Raw genomic sequence first — 25537 nt, forward strand, 5'->3', positions numbered from 1 at the left:
AAACATGTGGCTTGGGGGCTGGTGGGTGGCAGCAAAGACTGGACGTGGCCTGGATGATGGGTGTGCTTCCTCCGTGGTAGGAGGTAAGCCAAATTCCTACCAGTGGACTTGCCAACCTGTGCACATTAGGAAAGATCAAATGAGAGCTGTGGATGCACACTGCCAATCATCCCAGCTCCTGGGAAACCACAGAAAGCTGCACACACCTCCAGAGGACATGAAGGCATCACCAGCTGAGTCCCCGGCAGCCTTCCTGCTTGCGGACCTTTTCCATCACCTGTGTGCTTTCTGCCTACTGCGAATATCTGCTCTCCCCTGCTGGCTTGTGAGCATCTTCAGCGGGAGCCAAGGCTGCTTCATCTTCAAGAGCAAATCCAAAATGCTTCCAGAATAAGCTCATTCATGAAGAAAAGGCAGCAATGCAGGATCATTCCAAAGCAGAATGTGGAAATATTCCTTTCCTCCAGGATTCTGTTTTCCCTTTCAGTGGTAATATTACAATATGTAACAACCAGGAAGGCACCAGCACCAACCAATCAGAATAGAAGCAGGCTTGTTCTGAAACTGGGTCTTGGGCCACCGGCCCAGCAACAAGTTCCTGGAGCATCAAGTTCCAAGGGAGAGACAGGACAAGGCAAGATTTGCCTAGTTAGCTCAGAATAGCATCCATTTATCCACCAACATGGAAATGTTGACATAAGTATGTGGGCCTGACGCACAGCATGATGGAGTTATAGTGGTTAACATTATCAGTCGTTAGACTCCTGCAGGCCTGAGGCTATGTGCTCAGGATCATCAGGTAGTTTTCCCATTTGGTGGTGGTCAGGGGGTTCACATCTCCAAAACAACCCAGGAAATTTGCATCAGATATTATCTAGGTACTTCAGAGAGGGGCTAAAGCAGAGGATATGGTGGAAGACCTGTCCTGGGAAGGCCCAGTAGGGTTCTGCTCAGTTCCAGAAGCATTCCAATATTTTAACAACTTTATGGCTATCCTGGTGTGTCCTGCCTGAGTACCAGCCCCTGCCCCTTTCCAGGGACTCTGCTTTTGGACCCAAAGCTGGGGTGAAGCTGGGCCAATGAAAGTTCTACCTCGCACTGGCCTGTGCACTTTGGTAGGAGAGGAGTTGTCAGTGGGCTCAGTCCTAGGGAAGGTGTGAGGGTCATCCTGAAGATGACCAGGGCTTGGTGGCTCAAAAGGCAGTGTCTGGGGGCTTCCCTGATGGTGCGCTGGTAAAGAATCCCTGCCAATGCAGAAGACACAGGTTTGATCCCTGATCCAGGGAGATCCCACATGCCGCAGAGCAACAAAGCCCATACACCACAACTACTGAGCCTGTGCTCTAGAGCCCAGGAGCCGCAGTTATTGACCCACACACCACGACTGAAGCTCGTGTGCCCGAGAGCCTGTGCTCTGCAACAAGAGAAGTCACTGCAATGAGAAACCTGTGTGCCACAACTAAAGAGTAGGCCCCACTCACCACAACCAGAGAAAGCTTGAGTAGCAGTGAAGACCCAGTACAGCCATAAATAAATAAATAAAACATTAAAAAAAAAAAAAAAAGAGGCAGTGTCTGTGTAGCCCTGAGCTGGCAGGACAGGCCACAGCCTTTCCTTAGGCCCAGCAGGCATGGTCACAGTCTTCGGAGCCCAATTTCCTGTGGCCTATAACAGCTCCAGGGAAAGGCTTCCTGTGGCACTAAGACATCAGTGTTCTATTCTGTTTTTTGCCTTGCTGATTTCTACTATTGAAGAAACAAGACTTCCCCTTCCTTACAGCTCTCATCCCCATGAAAACATTTTTTTTTTTTTTTTTAAGGCAAACTCAGTTCTGCAGCTTGCTAGAGCAAGGAAAGGCACTGTTTTAGTTGCATGCATCAGGACAGAGGTAGAGGAACCTTGACACTTGGGATCTTTGGGTGGAATCACAGACCTGGCTGGGGGCGAGGGGAAGGACAGGAGGAGGAGAGAAAGGAAGTGAGCTATTTTCAGTTTGTCAAGAATCCAAATGGAAATTATAGATGAACACAACACCCTTGTGTGGATCTAGAGAAATTCAACTTGAGCCAGCTTAAGGGTAAAAAAAAGTGGAATTAGTTAGCTCATGAAATCAATATACAGGAAGAACTGGGGTGTGCTGAGCCTCGGGGACAGCTGGGACCAGTGCCTTAAATGTCACCAGGACATTCTTGCATGTCCCCAGCTCTCACCTGTGCTCTCCCCTAAATATGGGATTCCTTCTCTGGGTCAGTGGTTCTCGACCAGTGATGGAGAGTGACTTTACCCTACCCATCCCTCCCCAATCCCCTGCACCAGGGGACACTTGGCAATATCTGGGTGGACATGCTACTGGCGTCTAGTGGGTAGAGGCCAAGGACGCTGCTAAACATTCTACAATGCACAGAACAGCGCCCCCCCCCTCCAAAAAAATAAAAGATTATCTCACCCAAAATGTCAATCAGATCAGATCAGTCGCTCAGTCATGTCTGACTCCTTGCAACCCCATGAATTGCAGCACATCAGGGAGTGTCCATCTCCCTGTCCATTACCAACTCCTGGAGTTCACTCAGACTCACGTCCATCGAGTCAGTGATGCCATCCAGACATCTCATCCTCTGTTGTCCCCTTCTCCTCCTGCCCCCAATCCCTCCCAGCATCAGAGTCTTTTCCAATGAGTCAACTCTTCGCATGAGGTGGCCAAACTACTGGAGTTTCAGCTCTAGCATCATTCCTTCCAAAGAATACCCAGGGCTGATCTCCTTCAGAATGGACTGGTTGGATCTCTTTGCAGTCCAAGGGACTTGCAAAAGTCTTCTCCAACACCACAGTTCAAAAGCATCAATTCTTCAGCACTCAGCCTTCTTCACAGTCCAACTCTCACATCCATACATGACCACAGGGAAAACCATAGCCTTGACTAGATGGACCTTTATTGGCAAAGTAATGTCTCTGCTTTTGAATATACTATCTAGGTTGGTCATAACTTTCCTTCCAAGGAGTAAGCGTCTTTTAATTTCATGGCTGCAGTCACCATCTGCAATGATTTTGGAGCCCAGAAAAATAAAGTCTGACACTGTTTCCCCATCTATTTCCCATGAAGTGGTGGGACTGGCTGCCATGATCTTCGTTTTCTAAATGTTGAGATTTAAGCCAACTTTTTCACTCTCCACTTTCACTTTCATCAAGAGGCTTTTGAGTTCCTCTTCACTTTCTGCCATAAGGGTGGTGTCATCTGCATATCTGAGGTTATTGATATTTCTCCCGGCAATCTTGATTCCAGTTTGTGTTTCTTCCAGTCCAGCGTTTCTCATGATGTACTCTGCATAGAAGTTAAATAAACAGGGTGACAATATACAGCCTTGACGAACTCCTTTTCCTATTTGGAACCAGTCTGTTGTTCCATGTCCAGTTCTAACTGTTGCTTCCTGACCTGCATACAAATTTCTCAAGGGGCAGATCAGGTGGTCTGGTATTCCCATCTCTTTCAAATTTTCCACAGTTTATTGTGATCCACACAGTCAAAGGCTTTGGCATAGTCAATAAAGCAGAAATAGATGTTTTTCTGGAACTCTCTTGCTTTTTCCATGATCCAGAGGATGTTGGCAATTTGATCTCTGGTTCCTCTGCCTTTTCTAAAACCAGCTTGAACATCAGAAGTTCACGGTTCACATATTGCTGAAGCCTGGCTTGGAGAATTTTGAGCATTACTTTACTAGCGTGTGAGATGAGTGCAATTGTGTGGTAGTTTGAGCATTCTTTGGCATTGCCTTTCTTTGGGATTGGAGTGAAAACTGACCTTTTCCAGTCCTGTGGCCACTGCTGAGTTTTCCCAATTTGCTGGCATATTGAGTGCAGCACTTTCACAACATCATCTTTCAGGATTTGGAATAGCTCAACTGGAATTCCATCACCTCCACTAGCTTTGTTCGTAGTGATGCTTTCTAAGGCCCACTTGACTTCACATTCCAGGATGTCTGGCTCTAGGTCCGTGATCACACCATCATAATTATCTGGGTCGTGAAGCTCTTTTTTGTACAGTTCTTCTGTGTATTCTTGCCATCTCTTCTTAATATCTTCTGCTTCTGTTAGGTCCATACCATTTCTGTCCTTTATCGAGCTCATCTTTGCATGAAATGTTCCTTTGGTATCTCTGATTTTCTTGAAGAGATCCCCAGTCTTTCCCATTCTGTTGTTTTCCTCTATTTCTTTGCATTGATCGCTGAAGAAGGCTTTCTTTATCTCTTCTTGCTATTCTTTGGAACTCTGCATTCAGATGTTTATATCTTTCCTTTTCTCCTTTGCTTTTCGCTTCTCTTCTTTTCACAGCTATTTGTAAGGCCTCCCCAGACAGCCATTTTGCTTTTTTGCATTTCTTTTCTATGGGAATGGTCTTGATACCTGTCTCCTGTACAATGTCATGAACCTCATTCCATAGTCAATAGTAGTTGGGAAACCCTGGTCGAAGACCAGCTTCCTCTGTATAGTTGAAACTGGCTGCTGGCAGCTCCCAGGCCCACATCCAACAGCTTTGGCAATCCAAGAGGGACTGACACTTGCTCCTGGTGATCCAAATGTCAGTATTCCCAGGGAAGCTCCCTGATTGGCCCAGCTCTGTGCAGAGGCTCACCCTAGAGTAGTCAGTAGGTCCGGAGAGATGGGATTTTAGAAGACAGAGAAATGCTTTCTAGAACTTTGTGAAGTTGGGAAGGACCTTTCTCAGAGGCAGGAGAGTAAAGGGCAGGAGGGGAAATGCCCATAAAGTTACAAATGCTATGGTTGAGGAAGTTCAGTTTATTTGGGAGGCAATATCTTTTAAAACTAGGGCTATGGGGAAGCCAGTAAAGACAAGTGGACTTTGGTGGAGTAAAGACTGGGAAACATATTAAATACCAAATCTTTCACTAAAATACCGCACAAGCCAGGCTAGTGTTCCCCATTTCAGGCCCTTTTTCCCAATTCCTCCAATGAAGACAATTCTTGGGGGACCTGTTCTTGCTCAGAATCTATGGGTGGTAAGTGGCTATCCAGATAAACTAATTATTGCTAATGTTTAGGTAGCTAATGAGTTATTCTTTCCAGATGACACAATGCCCAACCTCATTACAATGTGCTTATCGTTTAAAAGGTCCTTAAAGGAGGAAATAATGGCAGAAATTTCAAGCAAATGGGAGCTTGGTGGGAAGATATTTTTGTTTTGGTGTCCTCCAGATTTGGGTCATTCATACAGGTATCAGGTTACACTGTAACTGAATAAGGCATGTTCAAGGTCAACATATTTTGAGATATATTCTAAGGAACACTGAGTCTCTAGGATGGTAGAAGATATTATTGAAAATAAAGATCCCGTAATCGAGTCAGTTGGGAAATTCTGGTGTAGACAACATTTAATAGGTTTCTTTACTGTAAGAATCATAGCTTTTAATGGAATGAGTGTGATGTGATTCTTAAGAATGTAGTATGTAGACTATACAGTATGTAGACTTTCCAAACTTTGGAGGTCAAGGAGCCCCCTTTGTTGAGATGTATTTTACACAGGATGACCTTGTTCACACCTGCTGTCCTTGCATAATTGCTATAGGCATCTACTTCCATTCCCCAAAGTGTACCAGTTTGGAGAGTAAAGTCTATGGTCACCCTATTCTAACAGAAACACACTTTGGAAACCCCTTTCTATTGTCATCATGGAGAGAACAACTTTTTATATCCTTTTATATCAGCCTTTAGATTTCTTCTCTGCTGGAATATTTTTCACTACTTGGGTATCAAACTTAGATGCTTAGTTCTCTATAAATGAGCATAGTGTAAAAATTATTGGGAGCAATCATTTCCTATTGTCCCTCTAGAACACAATTTAGAACACTAAATTGACCCCTCCAATCAATCTTAGCATTAGAATCCCAGAATCAAAGCACAGACTTTTTAAAATTAGACAGACCCTAAGGTCACTGCATTATTAAGGCATTGTTTGTTTGTAAGAGACAGAAACTCCAACAGAACAGCCAAAAACAACATAATAAATTTAGGGAAGAAACTTCTAGAAGCAGAGGACAAAATTCAGGAACCAGAACATCTTTGTGTCCCTTGGGGGCTGGACCATTTCCTGGCTGTTTCCAGGTTTCTTTCTCCAATTATGGTTTGTCTCTGCCTTAGTGTCAATCTGTCCCCCCTGAGACCATGCTGCCTCTGTGGATGCTGGTGATTAGAGAAGACTAATTTATGACCTACAAGTATTTACATAATAAACATCAGACAAAACAATCATTCAAAAATTAGAACCATGAGAAAAAAACGTTAAGCAATGTAGAGTGATTTCAAAGGAGAAGAAGTTCAAGACAATATTGTAAGGTCAAAATGTAGGATAAAAATCAGTTCTTGTAAATAATTACCTTGGAAATCCCTTGAATCCCAGATAAAGTATAATATATATGGTTTTACATCCTCAACTCTTGATATGTACAAATGACAGAGGCATGTAGTAACGTGCAGAAAATGAATAATGTACAGAAAAATAGTACATATGCAAAACGTAAACTTCCAGACTTTTTACTTTTATAAAAGGGAGCTGAGAAATGGAAGAATAAAGAAGAAAATAAAGAAAAACTACAGGTGGTTTCTTCAATGGAGCAAGTGCTCAGTTTAGAATTAAGGGATGTGCTTTTCTGTGCTGTACTCAGTCATGTCTGACTCTTTGTGACTCCATGGACTGTAGGGAGCCCACCAGGCTTCTCTGTCCTTGGGATTCTCCAGGCAAGAATATTGGAGTGGGTTGCCATGCTCTCCTCCAGGGGATCTTCCTAACCAAGAGGTTGGACCTGTGGCTCCTGTATTTCCTGCATTGCAGGCGCATTCTTTACCACTGAGCCATGGGGGAAGCCCTAGAATTAAGGGGTATTTTGTACCAAAAAATAGAATCTTTAAATACTAGCTGATAGGGCAGAGGCCATGAAACACAGGGAGTAGAGCTGCATTGTCTTCAGTCTCATGCTCACACTGAACTTGGTTCCTGAGGGAAGATGGGGAAGAGTCATCTGCCCCATTTTGAGTCTGCTTACTTTTCCTTTGGTTTTCTTCCTTCTTTCCCCTCCCCTTAGCCCTCTTTCTCTCTCCCTTCCATCTATCCCCCTTTCTCTTAAGCCAGTGTAGCAGGCAATGTAATCTAGTAGTAAAGAACGTAAGCTACTGGTGCATTAATTTAATTATGACCACAGTCATTATGGAGGGCTTCCCTGGTGGCTTAGATGGTTAAAAATCTGCCTGCAATGTAGGAGGCCTGGGTTCGACCCCTGGATGGGGAAGATCCCCTGGAGAAGGGAATGGCTACCCACTCCAGTATTCTTGCCTGGAGAATTCCATAGACAGAGGATCCTGGTGGGCTACAGTTCCTGAGGTCACAAAGAGTCAGACAAGACTGAGTGACTTAAGCACAGCACACAGCAGTACGCTGTCACTATGGGACCTTGGAAAAGTTACTTAGTCTTTCTATACCTCACACATAAATGATAGGACATGTCTCTGGGTGTTTCTGTGATGATTCAATAAGGTAATGCATGCAGAGCACCTAGAACAGTGCCGGATACTTATCTTCACTCTAATGGTTACTACTACCGTGACTACTATTTGTACTGTATGATAAAGCCAGGAGGGTCTCAGTTCTCTGGGAACCTTTGCTAATGTCCATTTTATTCATTTCCTCCAATCCCCACTGTTTATTTTGCCTGTTTGTTTTTCTTTTAAACCCATCTTTGACTGGTTTGCACCTTATGGAGAGAAAACCTCTTTTGATTCTTTGCTTAGGAGTTCCACTCCATTTCTTATTCATTCATTCATTTAACACATATTTATTAAGTGGCTTCTCTGTCACAGGCATAATTCCAGGTGCTGGAGATACAGCAGAAAACAAATCAACATGAATCCCGGCCCTCAGGAGCTGATACCCCAGTGGGAGAAAGAAGCTGTGAAGGGGAAAAATTCAAGTTTATAATCCAAATGGTATTGTCTTTCTCCTCTCACCTGCTTTAGCTTGCTTGTCTCTAATTTCTTTTTTTTTCTAATTTCTTAATGTAAACTTTTCCCCCTTTTGGTTTATGTGTGAATACCTGAGGGAGTCCCAGAAAAGACTTTAGGCAGCTTCCTTTTTTCTTTTTAATTAGAATACTATGTACTTGAAAGTATTCCTCTGGACATGATATCACTGGTATTTTTAGATATTTAAAGACTATTTTACATAAGCAGTTGCCAGCTTCCTTGCCTTTCACTCCGTTGCTTCCACATGACTTGCTCCCTCCCCTGACGTGTGTAGTAGCATTTTCCTAGGTGCTGTTGGCCTTTTCTAAGCAGGATCCATCTCCTGCCTGGTCTTTCAGAGTCCCTTCCTCTGGTGCAGGCAACAAATCCCAATTTAGCATCACTTGTGATTATAATTAATGTGCTGTTTACTCCCTCTTCCAGATCATTAATGAAGATGTTAAATGAGACCAGAATGAAACCGTGTCCCCGTGGCATCCTGCTAGACACCTTCCAACAACTTGACACCCTGCCATTTGCTGTTTCATTACCCTTTGTTTACCTCATGAGCCCAGGCCCTTGCTTCTCAAAGAGGCAGAAAACTTGATAATTCTACTGCTGCAGAGATGCCACTTTAAGGTGGTTGGATTATGAATAGAGCATTGTCAGTAAATACTTGGTTGCTCTCTCTCCTCTCAGATGCCTTTGTTTTCCCAGGACTTTCTGCAGCTGTTCTGTCTTTACCACAGCAGAGAAGGGTAGATGGTTGCTGTCTGCAAAGATGTTGCTTGGATCAGCTTAACTATGAACTAGAAAGATGCTCTGTTACTTGTAAAGACTGTGCTAATGGATTGCATTTCTAACCTCAGTTTTTCTCCCTTTCCTGCGTCCATGCCCTCCCTATGTAACCCTGCCAGAGTCCCCTTCCAATCTAATTCTGACCCAGCCATGTGACTTCCTCTGACAGAAGGGATTTTAGCAGACATAATGCCGTCATTGACTTGAAAACAGTCACTTGCATCTCTCTGCCTGCATTCTTACACCTTCCATAACTGCAGTGAAAACAGGCCCGGGACAGCCTGTTGGAATATAGGACACAGAGACAAGAGCCCAGTCTCCCCAGTTGTACAGTCAGGACAACTGGTGACCTCCAGATATGCATATGGGCCCAGGGTTAGATCAGCAGAACCTCCTTCCTGACTGCCAGATGCGTGGACAACAAGTATAGTGCTTAGGAGGTTTTGTGGTTGGTTGTCACACAGCAGTAACTGTGTTAATAGATAGCTAATACAGAAGCAGACACGGGGAGTCTCACGGCCTGGAAAACGCACTGACCACCTAGTGGTTTTCTACATAGGGTGCTCTCAACACCATTTTTTATAAGAAAGGAGAAGGAAAAGTTTTCTAAGTAGAGATGCAGAAGTACAAAATAGATCCTAGCATCTGGCTTCAGGCTTTAAAAAGCAAAAACCAGAATACGACTTCCATGTGTTTTCAGCTCAAGATGGTTAAAGCAGGCACAGGTACTATGTGTGGCATGTCATACGAACTCTGACAAGTATAGTCACTTGTATGCAGGGAGGGGCTCTGAGAGCTACAGAATCTGCAGTGCACCGAGAGACTCCTTTTTCCAGTGAAGACGGAAAAGAGAAATGAAGGCTGTCCCAAGAAGAACAAGAGCGCGCTTACTCCCCCTCAACCCTAAACTATGCTTTCTTGCATCTTTTTAAATATTTACCTTCTGAAACGGCCCCAATATTCAGCCTATGGTCGAAAAATGTTCGTTTGGTTTCTGGCACCCTAGTGATAGGTGACCTGAGTGGGATGGGTCAAGCCTGGTGAAGCTCTGTTGCTGCTGTTCAGACTTCCTGAGGGGAAGCCACAGGCTTCTAAAAGGCGGAAGAAGCAGTCTCTAATTTCTCCCTGGGTCCTTTCTCCACCAGGGCCCCTCTAAGTCTTCCTCTTCACGACTGATCCCCCACCCTAGGACCTTGCTAGGAACAGCAGGGAAGGCATGAGCCTCTTAGGCAGAATCCTGGGCCCCTCCCAGATCCACTGAATTTATACTGACATTTTTTCAAGAACCCCAAGGGTGCCATATGCACGTTAAAGTGTGAGAAGCCCTGCCCTATGGAATTTCACACTTTCCAAAAGGAGTAAGTCATTTCCTTTGGGGTCGGTTGCCTCTTCTACATGGTGGTCTTCTTTTTTTTTTTTTTTTTGAATTTGATTTATTTAGGCTGTACTGGGTCTTACTTGTGGCTGGCTGGATCTAGTTCCCTGACCAAGGATTGGACCCAGGCCCCCCTGCCCTGGAAGCACAGTCTCACCCACTTGACCACCAGGGAAGTCCCAGCGGTGGGCTTCTTGAAAACAGAGTCATATCTTCTGAATCTTTGTATCCCCAGCACCTCATACTGTGTTTAAATATAATAGATGTGTGTGTGTATGTGTGTGTATGTGTGTGTGTGAGTTACTCAGTCGTATCTGACTCTTTGCGACCCCATGGACTGTAGCCCACTAGGTTCCTCTGTCCAGGCAAGAATACTGGAGTGGGTTGCCATTCCCTTCTCCAAGGGATCTTCCCCACCTAGGGGTCGAACCCAGGTCTCCTGCATTGCAGGCAGATTTTTTACCATCTGAGCTACCTGGGAAGGCCTGAATATATAGGAGCTCAAAACAGATTTACTGAACTGAAGTGCGTTGATGTCTCTGGGCAGTCAGAGCCCTCCAGCTTACTTCACTACTTACAGATGGACCTTTTCTCTGCAGGAATTCAAGTCTCCTGGAGTGGACGCCACCTTGAGTGTGCAAATTTGCCCAAAGTAAACTCTGCATGGGCTCTGGGCCAGCTCTGCACACACCAGAGATTTAGGTTGGAACATTGAGATGTGAATCACCACATCAAGTGCCTTTGAATAAGCAAGTTTGGGACCAGCAACCTGCATATATTAGAATGTCAACACTGAACTAAATTAGGGTCCTAGTGGAAAAACTTGCTAGACTTTCAACAGTGGACATAGAAATAGATTAGCAGGCAGGAAGGAAGGGAGAAGGAGGAGGAGGATGGTAAGAAACCAGGAGAATGACAGAGTGGGAGGAGAAGGGAAGAAAAAATAGGCCAGGGCTTATGGGACCTAAATTTTACCTTCTTATTTTCTAGTGGAACTCAGACTTTTTTCACCCTCCTCTCACGGTATTATTGACATTAAATATCCAATCTCCTCGGCCCCATATCAACTTGAGTAATATACTACAACCAAGGTTGGCTGCATCTGCTCTCTTCCCCCCTACTCAATTTAAGTTAAGAATGCTCCTACCATACATTACTATTGGGATTTAAAAAATGATTTATTTTGCTACACAATTCAGACCTTTGAACCACGCTGGATGCTGGGTGCTTTGTTGACATAGTAGTTAGGGATAAAAGGAGAGTTTGGGGGATTGTGGAATTCTGACTTTCTATAAATCACTAATTTTATTGTAGTAAATAGAGGTCACCTCCTGGAACTTCAATAGCCTGCCTTGAAAAATGGTATGAAACTATCAAAGTCCATCAAAAGGAAAAATAGGACAAATGGAGTAGAGGGGAAAGAATATTTTCTCACTTTCAGCCAAGGCCATGGCAAGAATATGGTCAGTACAGTCAGAGCTACTTTTAAGAGGTTGGCCCAAAACTTTCCCTTGCTTCTTTGAGCATATTGTCTATTAGCCCTGCCCTTGATGAGAAGCTAAAGATGAAGAATAAAGCTGAGGAGGGTGGCGCCTTGAAAATTCAGTTCTGTCCTGAGCTTAGAAAGGCCAGAACATACTCCAAAATCTATGCCGTGACTTGGCTGAGAATAACAAAAGGAGTTGCAAACACAAATACAGATATGGGGCCATGGAGGGCAGGTAAATGATAAACCAGACTGGGAAGGGTCTGTTCTGAATGGAAATACTCTAACTTGCATTATACAACACATTTTCCACTGCCTTCTTTCTTAGTAATAGCAGCAGTAATGAATGTTCCATTTCCCAGCCAAACTTGGAGCAAGGTATGGCTGATACAATTCACTTCTGACCTTTAAGACATTAGTGGAAGACCATGGGGAGTCTTCCTTTCTCAGCTGAAAGGACAGTCCTTTGCCTGAAGAGATTTTGTCCTTTGCCTCTTTGTGTCCTCCATCCTCTTTTTTTGTCTGAAACACATGTGCTCTGGCTGGATGTGCAGCAGCCATCTCGAGACTGTGAGGACCAAACACCACATGCTAAAGATGATGAAGCAGTCAGACAGAGGAACCCAGGTTCCTGACAGCATCGCTCAGCCTCAGTGTCAGCCTTGGACTTCTGACTCCTGAACATCTTGCTGCATGAGGAAAACTAAACCCTTACTTGATTAAGCCCTGGTGGGCAGATTTTCTTTTGTTCACACATTGATATACTGCCCCCTAGCTCTATCCGTTGTTGCCATGTAGGAATGGTGGTCCAGTGTGGTCAGATTTGAAGAAGATGTAATTCTAGATTGTAAGTCTAAATGTAATTTCCCAGTTGGTGGTTGGGACTAGATCCCAATAGAGAGAATTAACTGAATTATTTGAATATACAATTTCAGTTTTGTGACCTCTGATTTGTAGAGTATTTGTTCTGGGTCAAGTATGATGCCAAACAGGCTATACAGATTATCTCATTTAATCTTTACAATAATGTTGATAGTGATGCTATTTTTGCTTCCGTTTTATAAATGAGGAAACTGAGACTCAGAGGTTAACTTATCCAAGGCTATAGAGCTAGACGAGAAAGAACCATGATGAAAGCTCAGATCTATCTTTGGAGCAGGCATTGGTAATAACTATTGAATCAATCGTCTGTTACCATGGTATGTTGCTTAATGAATTGCCCCACACTCAGCCTCTATCCTCATGCTTCCTGGCTTCCCTGATAGCTCAGTTGGTAAAGAATCCACCTGCAATGCTGGAGACCGTGGTTCGATTCCTGGGTCAGGAAGATCTGCTGGAAAAGGGATAGGCTACCCACTCGAGTATTCTTGAATTTCCCTTGTGACTCAGCTGGTAAAGAATCCACCTGCAATGTAGGAGACTTGGGTTCGATCCCTGGGTTGGGAAGATCCCCTAGAGAAGGGAAAGGCTACCCAGTGCAGTATTCTGGCCTGGAGAATTCCATGGACTGTATAGTCCATGGGGTCAGAAAGAGTCAGACACGACTGAGTGACTTTCACACTTTATTCTCATGCTTCCAGGTTTGTGGATTGACCGTGGTGGGGTCTACTTCAGGCTGTGGGTTTGGCCGGACAGACTCCAGGTTGGGAGTCAGGTTCAGGTTGACTCCAAGTGTGTGGATCCCAGGGCCCAGGGGAAAGGGCAGTGGCCTTGCAGAGGGGGACACCAGAGTTAAGAACTAAGCCAAATGGCCTGAACATGGAAGGCCTCTAGCAGTGTCATGACTGGCATTCCATTGGCCAAAATATGTTTTGAAACCAAGTCCAATATGGAAGGAGCAGGAACACAGGCTGAGCCCCCAGCGGGAGGAAGAGTAAGTACTGCTCAGTGACGATTCAAACAATGGCAATTATGCTGTACAGTGCTAGGAGAAGCTGCCTTATTGTGATGAAACAAGGACTCCTTTTGTTCCAGTTGCCTGTTTGCAGCACCGACATGTGGTGCACGGACCTGGAAAATGGGGCCCAAAGCCATCCAAACTCAGCTAAAATCAGTTCATTTCAGAGCTGTCATCACCCTCTGATGATGTTAAACCCGGCAAATTGTGGTCCATCTCCAGCTTCCGGGAGGCCACTGGCAGAAGGTGGGGAGGAGTCGGTGGGAAGATATCCCAGTTCCTTTTTCAGGGAAGAGCTCTCATCTCATTCCAGTTTGGAGCGGTGGAAGCTATACCCACGGCCTTCCCCAGCATCTCCTGCCCTGGTTCCTGCCTCATCTCTCTTCTCCCCTTATCATCATTTAGGTTTTCCTTCCTCCTTCTCCAACACTCTGGAAGATTCAGTCACTCTATCACTTCATCAATAGGCATTAATTGACACCTTTTTTATAGCAAGCACTGTTCATGATGCTGGAGACAAGAGGAGAACAGGACTGGTCTGATCCCCATTTTTGTGGAGCTTAAGGTCTAGCAGGAGCAGACAGGTAACAAACAAGTAAATAAAATGAAGGTGGTCACTGCGGAGGGGCAGGGTGCTCCTCAGGACAGACAGGGTGGAGAGGGGAGCAGAGAAAAGGAAGGACAGGAGAGGAGGGAGCTCCAGGCCGCTTGGTACCAGATTAGCCCCTTACTAGGGGAACCCCTTTCACAGGCTGGTTCCATGAAGCTGTGAACTGCTCTACTTCAGTCAGAGGCCACATTCGATTCAGCACACGCTCATGTGGTGTCTTTGTCAGCAAGATCTCCTGACCCCCCGTGCCTTGTATGGTCCTGTGGATAACACGTGAAGGAGATGAGGGATGGGGGATGTGAGGAGGGGGGTACACAGAAACAGGTGGGAAGGAGAACCATAGCAGCTCCCGCCACTCCTTCTATGGGGCAGACTGGGTGGTCTGACATCCCTCTGCAAGCAACAGCTTCATGCAGAAAAATGGGTGTGCCACCTGAGAGAATCCAACCTTGCCTGTTTTCTAAAGCCAAGGTTCTCTGTGGGGACAGGGGTGATTTTGCCTCCAGGGGACACTTGGCAATGTCTGGAGGCATTTCTGATGCCCAGTTTGGAGAGGGAGTGCTACTGGCCCCTAGTGTGTAAGGGCCAGGGATGCAGCTAAACACCCTGCAACCCACAGGACAGAATTATCTGGCTCAGAATGTCCCTAGCGCCCACATGCTCTAGAGAAATGCTTGTTGGCCTTACAGTCATTTCTGCAAGGACTTGATTTACTGTCTAGATACCACCTTGTTTCCCTTGAGGCAGGGAGATACATGCACATCACAAAACTCAGAGAGTGCAGTAGGGTCCATGGTAAAAGGGTGCCCCCTGCTCTTCCCCAACACTCAGCCTGCTTCCTTATGCAGCCCCTTCCATACAGCCTCTGAGGTCTTTGAACAGACTCTGTCAGCCTCCTCCTAAAGTCCCCACTCTGCTCTCCTGCTGCTGCTGCTGCTAAGTCGCTTCAGTCATGTCCAACTCTGTGTGACCCCATAGATGGCAGCCCACTAGGCTCCCCTGTCCCTGGGATTCTCCAGGCAAGAACACTGGAGCGGGTTGCCATTTCCTTCTCCAATACATGAAAGTGAAAAGTGTAAGTGAAGTCGCTCAGTTGTGCCCAACTCTTAGCGACCTCATGGACTGCAGCCTACCAGGCTCCTCCATCCGTGGGATTCTCCAGGAAAGAGTACTGGAGTGGGTTGCCATTTCCTTCTCCACCTGCTCTCCTAGACCCCCCAGAAGTTGCTCTCTGTGACCCCTAAGTTTTCCCTCAGGGACTATTTTCTCTAGCCCTGGGAGCAGCTTTAGCAAGCTAGAGTGACTGTCCTGGAAGTAGCCCTCAATCAAAGACAGATGGAACATTGGCAGATAAATAGCCCGACCCCTGACCCCACCGGTGAGATCATTGTGAGGTGAAATTACTGCCCTTTTCTGGACCCTCCCAGTAGGACTGCACGCCTGTTCTTCAGTGGGAACTAGTGATGACGCTCTTAACTGACTCCCTTTCCTTCTCTGCCTACCCAGACATTCCTTGCCTTTCTACTTCCTGTTGGAGTTTCCTGGGATCCTAGAAAATGACATATACTTATATTCCTCTCTTAAAGTATGACTCCAGAGGAACACAAATTAAGATGGCTGTAAATATGTATACATAAACATATATGTAATATACATATGTAATGTAATATATATGCATGTAATGTAATAGATTCATATATATTATATATTGCCTATTGTGCACATTCAAGCTGCGTGCTCAGTTATGTCCATCTCTTTGCAACCCCTTGGACTGTAGCCCGCCAGGCTCCTCTGTCCATGAGATTTTTCAGGCAAGATTACTAGAGTGAGTTCCCATTTCTTTCTCCAGGGTAGTCTTCCTGATTCAGGGATCAACCCACATCACCTGTATCTCCTGCATTGGCAGACAGATTCTTTCACCACTGAGCCACCTGGGAAGTCCACTGCATATATGTATATTATAGATTACATTGCACATGCATATCATATGCAAACATATTACACATTAAATTTATCATATACATGTGATATGATGTATGCACACATATATGTACATGTATATATTACATTATACACACTAAATATTTGTGTCCTTCTCATATTTATATGTTGAAAACCCCCTCTGTGATGGTATTAGGAGGTGGGGTCTTTGGGAGGTGATTAGGTCATAAGAGTGGAGCCCATACAAATGGGATTAATGCCCTTATAAAAGAGACCCTAGGGAGCCCTCGCAGCCTCTTTCCACAATGTAAAGGTACAAGAAGTCAGCAAGGGAGAAGAGGGCCCACATCAGAACCCGAACATGCTGGCACCCTGATCTAGGATTTCCAGCCCCCAGGACTGTGAGAAATAAATTCCTGTTGTACATAAGCCACCCAGCCTATGGTTATGTTTGTTGCAGCAGTCTGAATAGACCAAGACGATATGTGTGTATACATACATACATATATACATAAATAGACATACCTATGGATGTGTGTGTGTGAGTGCTCAGTCGCTTCAGTCACACCCAACTCTTTGTGACCCTATAGACCCACATAGGAAGAAGGTAATGGCAACCCACTCCAGTATTCTTGCCTAGAGAATCCTAGGGACAGAGGAGCCTGGTGGGCTGCTGTCCATAGGGTCGCACAGAGTTGGACATGACTGAAGCAACTTAGCATGCATGCATGCATTGGAGAAGGAAATGGCAACCCACTCCAGTGTTCTTGCCTGGAGAATCCCAGGGATGGAGGAGCCTGGTGGGCTGCCATCTATGGGGTTGCCTAGAGTCAGACATGATTGAAGCAACTTAGCAGCAGCAGCAGCAGACCCACATAGCCTGTCAGGCTCTTCTGTGCATGGGATTCTCCAGGCAAGAATACTGGAGTGGGTTTTCACGCCCTCCTCCAGGGGATCTTCCCAACCCATGGATAGAACCTGGGTCTCCTGCATCTTCTGCATTGCAAAGGGACTCTTACTGCTGAGCCACCAGCAAAGTTCTCACACATACATACATATAAATAAATATATATATATATTTACATGGATAATGATATTCCTCATCTTGCTTTTTCACTTAATTATGCATCCTGTTCCTTGTTAGCATAGAGAGCTATCTCATACTTTTATTGGAAGCATTTGTATTTCATTGTATCATAATGTATGGACATCTGGATAGTTTTTAATCTTCTGTTTTTATAAATGGTGCTGAAGTGACTATCATATATTTGATATAATCTCTTCCAGTGGAACTGCTGGGCCATGTGGCATGTGCATTTAAAATTTTGATGGATATTGGCAACTTTTTCTCCATAAAGCCTATACCAATTTTTATCTTCTCATTAACAAAGTGTAAGAGTAGGAACTCAGTGCTGAAAAGATGGAGCCAAATGTTAGTACAACCCTTGTCCATGCTTTAGTCACTGCCCAAAGCATTTTTCTTTATTCTGTACATTAGAGAAGGATATGAGCTTGGAACACCCAGGCTCTGAAATCACAGGTGAATGAATGCAGCCTGGCAGCACACAGGTAGTGCGTCTGAAAGTGTGATGCTCACATGCACACATAAAAATGCACAGACACACAGACACACACACACACCATAATTCCCATGCTTAGTGAGGTTTCTAAGTCAGATTCAATAATAAGACACTGAGAGAACATATGCATTTCCTGTGACAGCACCCCCTTAAAATGTAATAAATTCAAATGCGTTTGGAGCACTATGTGCCTGGCAGAGAGTCACATGTCTTCGTTGTGTCCAGTTGCCACTTCGCAAGCTTTGTTGATGATCATGCTCTTATGCCTGTTTTTTTGGTTTTTCTGAAAGGAGACTGAGTCACAGAGTTGGCGATTGACCCCGTATCAGTAGAAGGAAGTAGTTCAAATCATGGTCTCTGTAACCCAAACTGCCCCAGTTTAAATCCTGGCTTGTGTTCCTTTTAGCTGGGTAGCTGTAGACAAGTTGCCCTTCCTCTCTGTTACTTCAGTTTCTTCTTCTGTGAAATGGAGACACTGTTGTGAAGAAAAAGACAGAAAATGCTCAGTAAATTTTGAAGAACATCTGTCTGACTCTTCAAGCTGGAATTTTTGTCACTGTATTTTCCTGTATCCCATTAGACCAGTTCATTTTTAAAAATAAAAATAACATGTATACATCTAAGGCTCTAAGAAAATAAGTGAAAGAGATAAATCACAAGTTGTATTTCAGAAATTCTCAAAGTGCACTTGAAAATGTGGCTGGAACCACCCTCATACCTGCACAGCACGGATGGCTGGGCTAGATGATGAGAGCAGATGACACCACTGTGAGTGGTCATGCTGCTGCTGCTGCTGCTAAGTCGCTTCAGTCGCGTCCAACTCTGTGCGACCCCAGAGACGGCAGCCCACCAGGCTCCCCTGTCCCTGGGATTCTCCAGGCAAGAACACTGGAGTGGGTTGCCATTTCCTTCTCCAATGCATGAAAGTGAAAACTGAAAGTGAAAACTGAAAGTGAAGTAGCTCAGTCGTATCCGACTCTGTGTGACCCCATGGACTGCAGCCTACTAGGCTCCTCCGTCCATGGAACTTTCCAGGCAAGAGTACTGGAGTGGGGTGCCATCGCCTTCTCCAGTGAGTGGCCATAATGGAGGCAAAAATCAGCACCGACTGCTATGCTTATCTGCAGAAACCCAGGCTCTCTGCCTTCTAGAATAATTTGATCCACACCATCTGGCAGCTTGTAAGAAGAAGAAAAAGCAGAAGAGAAAGAAGAAACAGCAGCCATGTAGCATGAATGTAATTCCCAATTTGAGTTATGCACTCTCATGTAATATGAGCCAAATTTAAATATGTCAACATCTCAACAATTGCTGATTTTTCAAGTGCTATACTATGCATCTGGCGGGCGCTCATTGAATGCTCTTCAATGATGGTGACGCAAATGTATTTACTAAAATATAGTGTATTGAAAAAATAAATAGTATATTGTGATGTCCTTTAGCTTGCATTTGCATAAATTGGCACTCTCTGAAATAAGTGGTTGAGATTTAAAAGAACATGGTATGTTTTTAAATGTTCAAAGACTCATAATTATAGAGCTTACAAATCCTTTAGTTCATTTCCCTCATTTAAAGTGTAGGAAAATTTAGTCCAAGATTAATTTTTGCTAATGAGAGAGAGAGAATAGGGTGTGAGCCAAGCACCCTGGACACCTAGCAAGGAGGGAAATGGGGGAGAGAGGTGAAGATCAGTGGACGCTGGACCACTCTGGCTCCTGAGCACCCTGCCTCCCTCCTCTCTTCTGCAGTGACTTCCTGGAGAGGAAGCAGGGGGTGTACCTCCTAACCAGGTGTAGTTTCTCCGCTTCTGTCCTTCAGGTTTGCTCTGGGATGGAAACGATGTGTTTGTGGTTTATTAGGAAGGATTATCATAAAGGGAAAGAAGAACCTGTAGAAGGGAAAGATGGAGGGAGAAGATGAGCCATGATGCCTCCAGGAAGCCTCCAGACAACTCTTTGGAACGTTCAGAAGCCAGGGTGTCCCTTCAGATTGTCCCAAGCTGAGATAAGGGGACCTTATAAAGGGGGCCTTTATAGTCCACATTGGCCGGTCATTAGATGTGAGTCACTGCAGGTGAGGTGGTTCCCTTCTGTTCAGGTGGTTCCTAAAGCGAGCTGATAGCTGAGGGCTAGGTGCAATAGCATTCTCAGAATCCAAGGAGAGCCCTCCATGCCTAAAGGAGCTGTTGGCAGCACATCATAGTGCCCATCACACCAGGACAGAGTCTGGTACGGAGTGAGCCATCAGGAAATGTCTGTTGGATGGATGAACCCACCTAAGGCTCAGAACAGAACTGCAAGGATGGAATGGCCTGTCACCTTTACAGTATGCTTTAGGGGTACAAAAAGAGAAGAGTTCAGTTCAGTTCAGTTCAGTTGCTCAGTCGTGTCTGACTCTTTGCGACCCCATGGACTGCAGCACACTAGGCTTCCCTGTCCATCACCAGCTCCCGGAGCTTGCTCAAACTCATGTCCATCGCGTTGGTGATGACATCCAACCATCTTATCCTCTGTATTTCCCTTCTCCTCCCATCTCCAATCTTCCTCAGCATCAGGGTCTTTTTCAATGAGTCAGTTCTTTGCATCAGGCGGCCAAAGTATTGGAGTTTCAGCTTCAGCATGAGTCGTTGCAATGAACATTCAGGACTGATTTCAGTTAGGATTGACTGGTTGGATCTCCTTGCAGTCCAAGGGACTCTCAAGAGTCTTCTCCAACACCACAGTTCAAAAGCATCAATTCTTTGGTGCTCAGCTTTCTTTATACTTCAACTTTCACATCCATACGTGACTACTGGAAAAACCATAGCTTTGACTAGACAGACCTTTGTTGGTAAAGTAATGTCTCTGCTTTTTTACATGCTGTCTAGGTTGGTCATAGCTTTTCTTCCAAGGAGCAAGCATCTTTTAATTTCATGGCTGCAGCCACCATCTGCAGTGATTTTGGAGCCCCCCAAAATAAAGTTTCTCACTGTTTCTATTGTTTCCCCATCTATTTGCCATGAAGTGATGGGATCAGATGCCATGATCTAAGTTTTCTTCATGTTGAGATGAGTTCACCCAAGGTAAAATAAAACTCCATTCTTTTCTGCCTCTCTAGTATCTGGAATTTCTTCAAGGTTCCTCGGCAATGGAGGCAATCCTGAGCAAGGTCTACCCCTATGATGTGCAGTTCCAGGACAACTCGTGGTACTGTGTTGAAAGCTACTTGTTAATTTCCTTCTTCTTTGGATGCTAGAAAATGCAGACGTAATTGGCACCTCATCTACATTAATGCACAGAACTTTGGGAGCTTCACGACTATGCTCTCTGCCTCCTACCCTCAAACTAGTTGATATCTCTTCCTAATGTGTAGTTTTCCGTGATTCTTATGTTCTAATGTGCAGTTTCCCTGATTCTTATATTTTAGCACTCATTTATGTCTTACTATTTTGATGTGTCTCTGAAAGCTTCTCTGAGCTCTGTGGAACAAGGCCAAGTATGAACACACATATACTGAAAGTTTATTATATTCTCTCAACACTTAGTGGTTGGTATCCAGTCTCACTGACATTGACTCTCATTCTATGACATCAAGGCTAATGGATGAGATCAGCAGGATTATTCTGGGGTCTTTAATGTGATGTCTTCACCTTGGAATGCTCTTTTTTGGCTCAGTGAGTGAGTGAAGTCACTCAGTCATGTCCAACTCTTTGCAACCCCATGGACTGTAGACTACCAGGCTTTTCAGTCCACAGGATTTTCCAGGCACGAGTAGTGCAGTGGGTTGCCATTTCCTTCTCCCAGAGATCTTCCCGACTCAGAGATTGAACCTGGGTCTTCCGCATTGCAGGCAGATGCTTTACCGTCTGAGCCACCAGGGAAGCCCTCTTTTGGCTCAACAAAGATATCTTTAGGCAGTTGGAAGCATTCTTTATAAGCCCTACTTGTGTGAACTTTTATGTAATGCACTTTTATTTCCTAGATTTAGTTAATATATTAAATATAGGTCTTAAAAGCACTGTTGCAGTCCTTAAGGCATAACTAAATATTTTCAGCCATTGCCTATTGATTCTGCTTTGAAAATGCTAACATCCAGACCCTTTGGTGTGAACAACAACTTCTTCAGGTCCCCTGGTCTCTGTAGGGTGGGCAGTACTGGTCTCTGGAGGGTGACAGGTGATCTTAGCCTCTGTCCTTGAGGAGATAGCAACAGCAACGTTCTTAAAGCAAAACTGTCTTTGAGAAAGTCTGCTCACCAACTCAGTGTCATTGAGGCAGCCAAGAAATTGAAGTCTTCGTCCATTTAAGTCTGGGAAAAACTTGCTTTCATCATTTTTAAATTTAGTTTTGGCTGTGCTGGGTCTTCGTTGCTGCACAGGCTTTCTCTAGCTGTGGCAAGTAGGGGGTTACCCTCTAGTTGTGGTGCTTGGGCTTCTCACTGCGGTGGTTTCTCTTGTTGCAGAACGCAGGCTCTAGGGTGAGGGCCTCAGCAGTTGTGGCATGTTGGCTCAGTGGTTGCGGCTCCTGGGCACCAGGGCACAGGCTCAGTAGTTGCGGCCCATGGGCTTTGTTGCCTTGTGACACGTGGGGTCTTCCCAGATCAAAAATTGGAACTCGTGTCTCCTGCACTGGCAGGTGGGTTCTTTACCACTGAGCCACCAGGGAAGCCCTCATCATGTCTGAGATGAATATTAAAAGCAAATGAAGAAGCTGTATGATAAATTTTCTTTTGAAATACAGTTGATTTGTAATGTTGTGTTTCGGGTGTACAGCAAAGTGAATCAATCATACATACATACGTATCCACCTGTATGATGTTTTTTGATGGGACTCAAACCTGGTGCAGCTGAGTGAGATTCAAATTGTAAAATGAAGTGTGAATTCTAACTTATAGCCACTGCTACAGACTGGGCTTTTGGGAATCTACTCCTGACATGCTCTGGCTTAGTGGGTACTGAGGCTGCCGTGGGTTTCTGGATCCACCCAGATATACATGTGCCACTGGTCTCAGAAACGAGTGTCTTTCTCAGAGTAGAGCTAAAATTCTCTCACATCCATAACAGGCTACATGAATACCCTTCCATTCTCTGGAACATGGATCTTTAATTTGATCTTTTGTTTAAGGAAAAATTTAGAAGATTATATGAAGGAAATAGCAGGAAGGCAGCCACAGCAAAAGCTGGAGTTGCCGTGGGCAACACCTTGGTGTCACAGTTGGAAGAAGGAGGGCCAGCCAGGGAACAGGAAGGAGGCGCGTGGTGTCGGGGTGAGTGCCGCCCCAGGCCAGTCTTAATTTTGTTTTTTGTTTATTTTCTCATCTATTCATTCTAAAACTATTTATTGAAACCTTACTATGACTCAGGCACATCTAGTGAGGTTGGTAAAGAACTGAATGGGAAAAGAGAAAGGAGTGTGAAAAGTATTAGAATGAAGGACACGTGGGGTAATAGAGGAGCCTAAAGGAGAAGTCGGAGAAGGCAATGGCACCTCACTCCAGTATTCTTGCCTGGAAAATCCCATGGATGGAGGAGCCTGGAAGGCTGCAGTCCATGGGATCACTGAGGGTCGGACATGACTGAGCGACTTCACTTTCACTTTTCACTTTCACTTTTCACTTTCACGCTTTGGAGAAGGAAATGGCAACCCACTCCAGTGTTCTTGCCTGGAGAATCCCAGGGACGGGGAGCCTGGTGTCCAACACAGAGTTGGACACGACTGAAGCGACTTAGCAGCAGCAGCAAAGGAGAAGCAGGGAATATATCAGAGGAAATTATGTCTAAGAGGAATGGAGATGAAGAAAATGTTCCAGGTAGAGGAACAGTGTGCACGAAAGCCTGGAGAAAGGCTCTCTTGAGAATGAGGTATTTGTGGAGAAGTCCAGTTGGCTGGAGCCCCGAGTGTGAGAGAAGGGGAGGAATGGAGGCAGGTGAACTGAGGAGTCAGGCAGGTGCAAGAGAAGCGGTCTGGGCTTTATTATGGGGTCAGTGAGGAGCTATTTTGAAAGGTCTGGAGTAAGGATAACACAATCAGATTTTTGTTTTTAACAGATCCATAATCTGGGCAAGAGATTATTGCCACTTGGTCTCATGTGGTGACAGCAGCCACAGAAGCGGATGTCCTCCAAAGGTGGTTAGGAGGCAGCATGTCCAGGCTGGGGTGGTCTTCCAGCTGGACTCTAGTACTGAGGAATCGGGAGTGAGGGGCTGGGGTCCTGCTGCTGCGAGTCCCCGTGGAGCTCAATCACCTATTGGATTGTCCCTGATGAAGGACTTGTTTCCCAGGAGTGACTTGAAATGAGGACGAGATCTCCAGGGTGGATTCTTGCTCAGGAAAAATGCAAAACAGAATCTTAGATTGCTCGGCATCTGAACTCTAAGTTGGCCCATGCTGACCACCCTGATCTCTAAGCTGGTCCCACTCTGACCTTGATTTCTGTCGTCAGCGCCTTTTATTCTGAGCAGGGAGAATCTTCTCCTTAAGCAGGGCCAGCCATTGGTTTCAGATGCAGCCTTCATCAGGTGCTTAATGAAGCAGCACCTCAGCTCTGAGGATGTGTGTGAATGAGCTTTGTAAACAGTCAAGGGCCGGATGATGTAGGGCTGGAGGCTTCTCCCAGCTAGATAAGGCCTTCCTCTCACATGTGTGTAAGAAAGTGAGCTTCAGTATTTAGCCTATTAAAAATATATTATGGAGGACTTCCCTGGCAGTCCTGTGGTTAAAACTCTGTGCTGCCAGTGCAAGGGGTGTGGGTTTGATCCCTGTGTGAGGAAACTAAGAGCTCACATGCCAGGTGGCACAAACAAAAATTTTTTTAAAATGTATTACTGAACACCTATGCTATGTAAGGCACCACCAGAGGCACAACCTATACATTATTTGTCTGTCTGTGCTCAGTCTCTGGCACAGGCCTGAGAGAGAGAAGTTGGGTGTTGCTGTACTATGAAATGAGTCTCGAAACCCTCCAGCAGCATCTCCACATTCACGGCTCACCTCTTTCTTACTGCAGAGGTTAAAGCCATGGGCTCCTGAGTCAGGCTTGAATGCAATTTCCCGATGGTTCACTTGCAAGCTTGGCAAGTCACTTTACTTCTGTAAATAAGTCTCAGTGATGTCACCTATCAAATGGAGGAGCCCTGAGGTCAAAGCACCCAAAATTACCACTTTTGTAAGCCCCAAGTTGACAATTTCAGATGAGTTGACCACCTCTGATAGAAGGTTGTTGTGAGGATTATATGAGATTATGTATTAAAATTTTTCATCTAGACCCTGTCACAAGGTAGGGAGTCCTCTTGACCTACTCTTTTTATAATAATTAAAAATAACAACAATGATAATAAAATAAAATAAAATTATTATTTATACTTGGAGAGGACAGTTTGGGATGTGGGTACTGAGGGGGCTACTTCTCCAGCTCTCAGATTCCACTTAGAGTTACCTCTGAGTGCTCCTGGTCTCTTGCCACACCCCTCAATCTTCCCCTTGGAGGTGGAGTGATTTACCTGGCTCGTGAGTGATAGTCATTGGTCCATGTTTTTCGATGGGGAGGAACAAACTCAATGAGGAAACTAGAGGTGTGTATGTGTGTGCCTCTAGTTTTCTCATTGGGTTAGTTCCACTCCACCAAAAAACATGGACCAATGGTATGCAGGGCTTCCCTAGTGGCTCAGCTGGAAAAGAATCTGCCTGCAATGCAGGAGACCTGTGTTCAATCCCAGGGTTGGGAAGAACCCCTGGAGAAGGGAATGTCAACCCACTCTAGTATTCTTGTCTGCAGAATCCCATGGACAGCGTTTGGCGGACTATAGTCCATGGGATCACAAAGGGTCAGGCACAGCTGAGTGACTAACACACACACGTGTGTGTTTGCA

General features: G+C 45.0%; 1 long non-coding RNA gene across 1 annotated transcript; it reads left to right on the top strand.

Moving 5' to 3' along the window:
* Positions 1 to 7452: 7452 nt before the first annotated feature.
* On the top strand, positions 7453 to 8638 carry LOC139183534 (uncharacterized). The gene is made up of 3 exons (XR_011567029.1): positions 7453 to 7540; positions 7864 to 7989; positions 8449 to 8638. It is a non-coding gene; the product is annotated as an uncharacterized lncRNA (long non-coding RNA).
* The last annotated feature ends 16899 nt before the right edge of the window (positions 8639 to 25537 follow it).

The sequence above is a fragment of the Bos indicus genome, chromosome 6 (genome assembly GCF_029378745.1).
Source record: "Bos indicus isolate NIAB-ARS_2022 breed Sahiwal x Tharparkar chromosome 6, NIAB-ARS_B.indTharparkar_mat_pri_1.0, whole genome shotgun sequence".
Lineage (NCBI taxonomy): Eukaryota > Metazoa > Chordata > Mammalia > Artiodactyla > Bovidae > Bos > Bos indicus.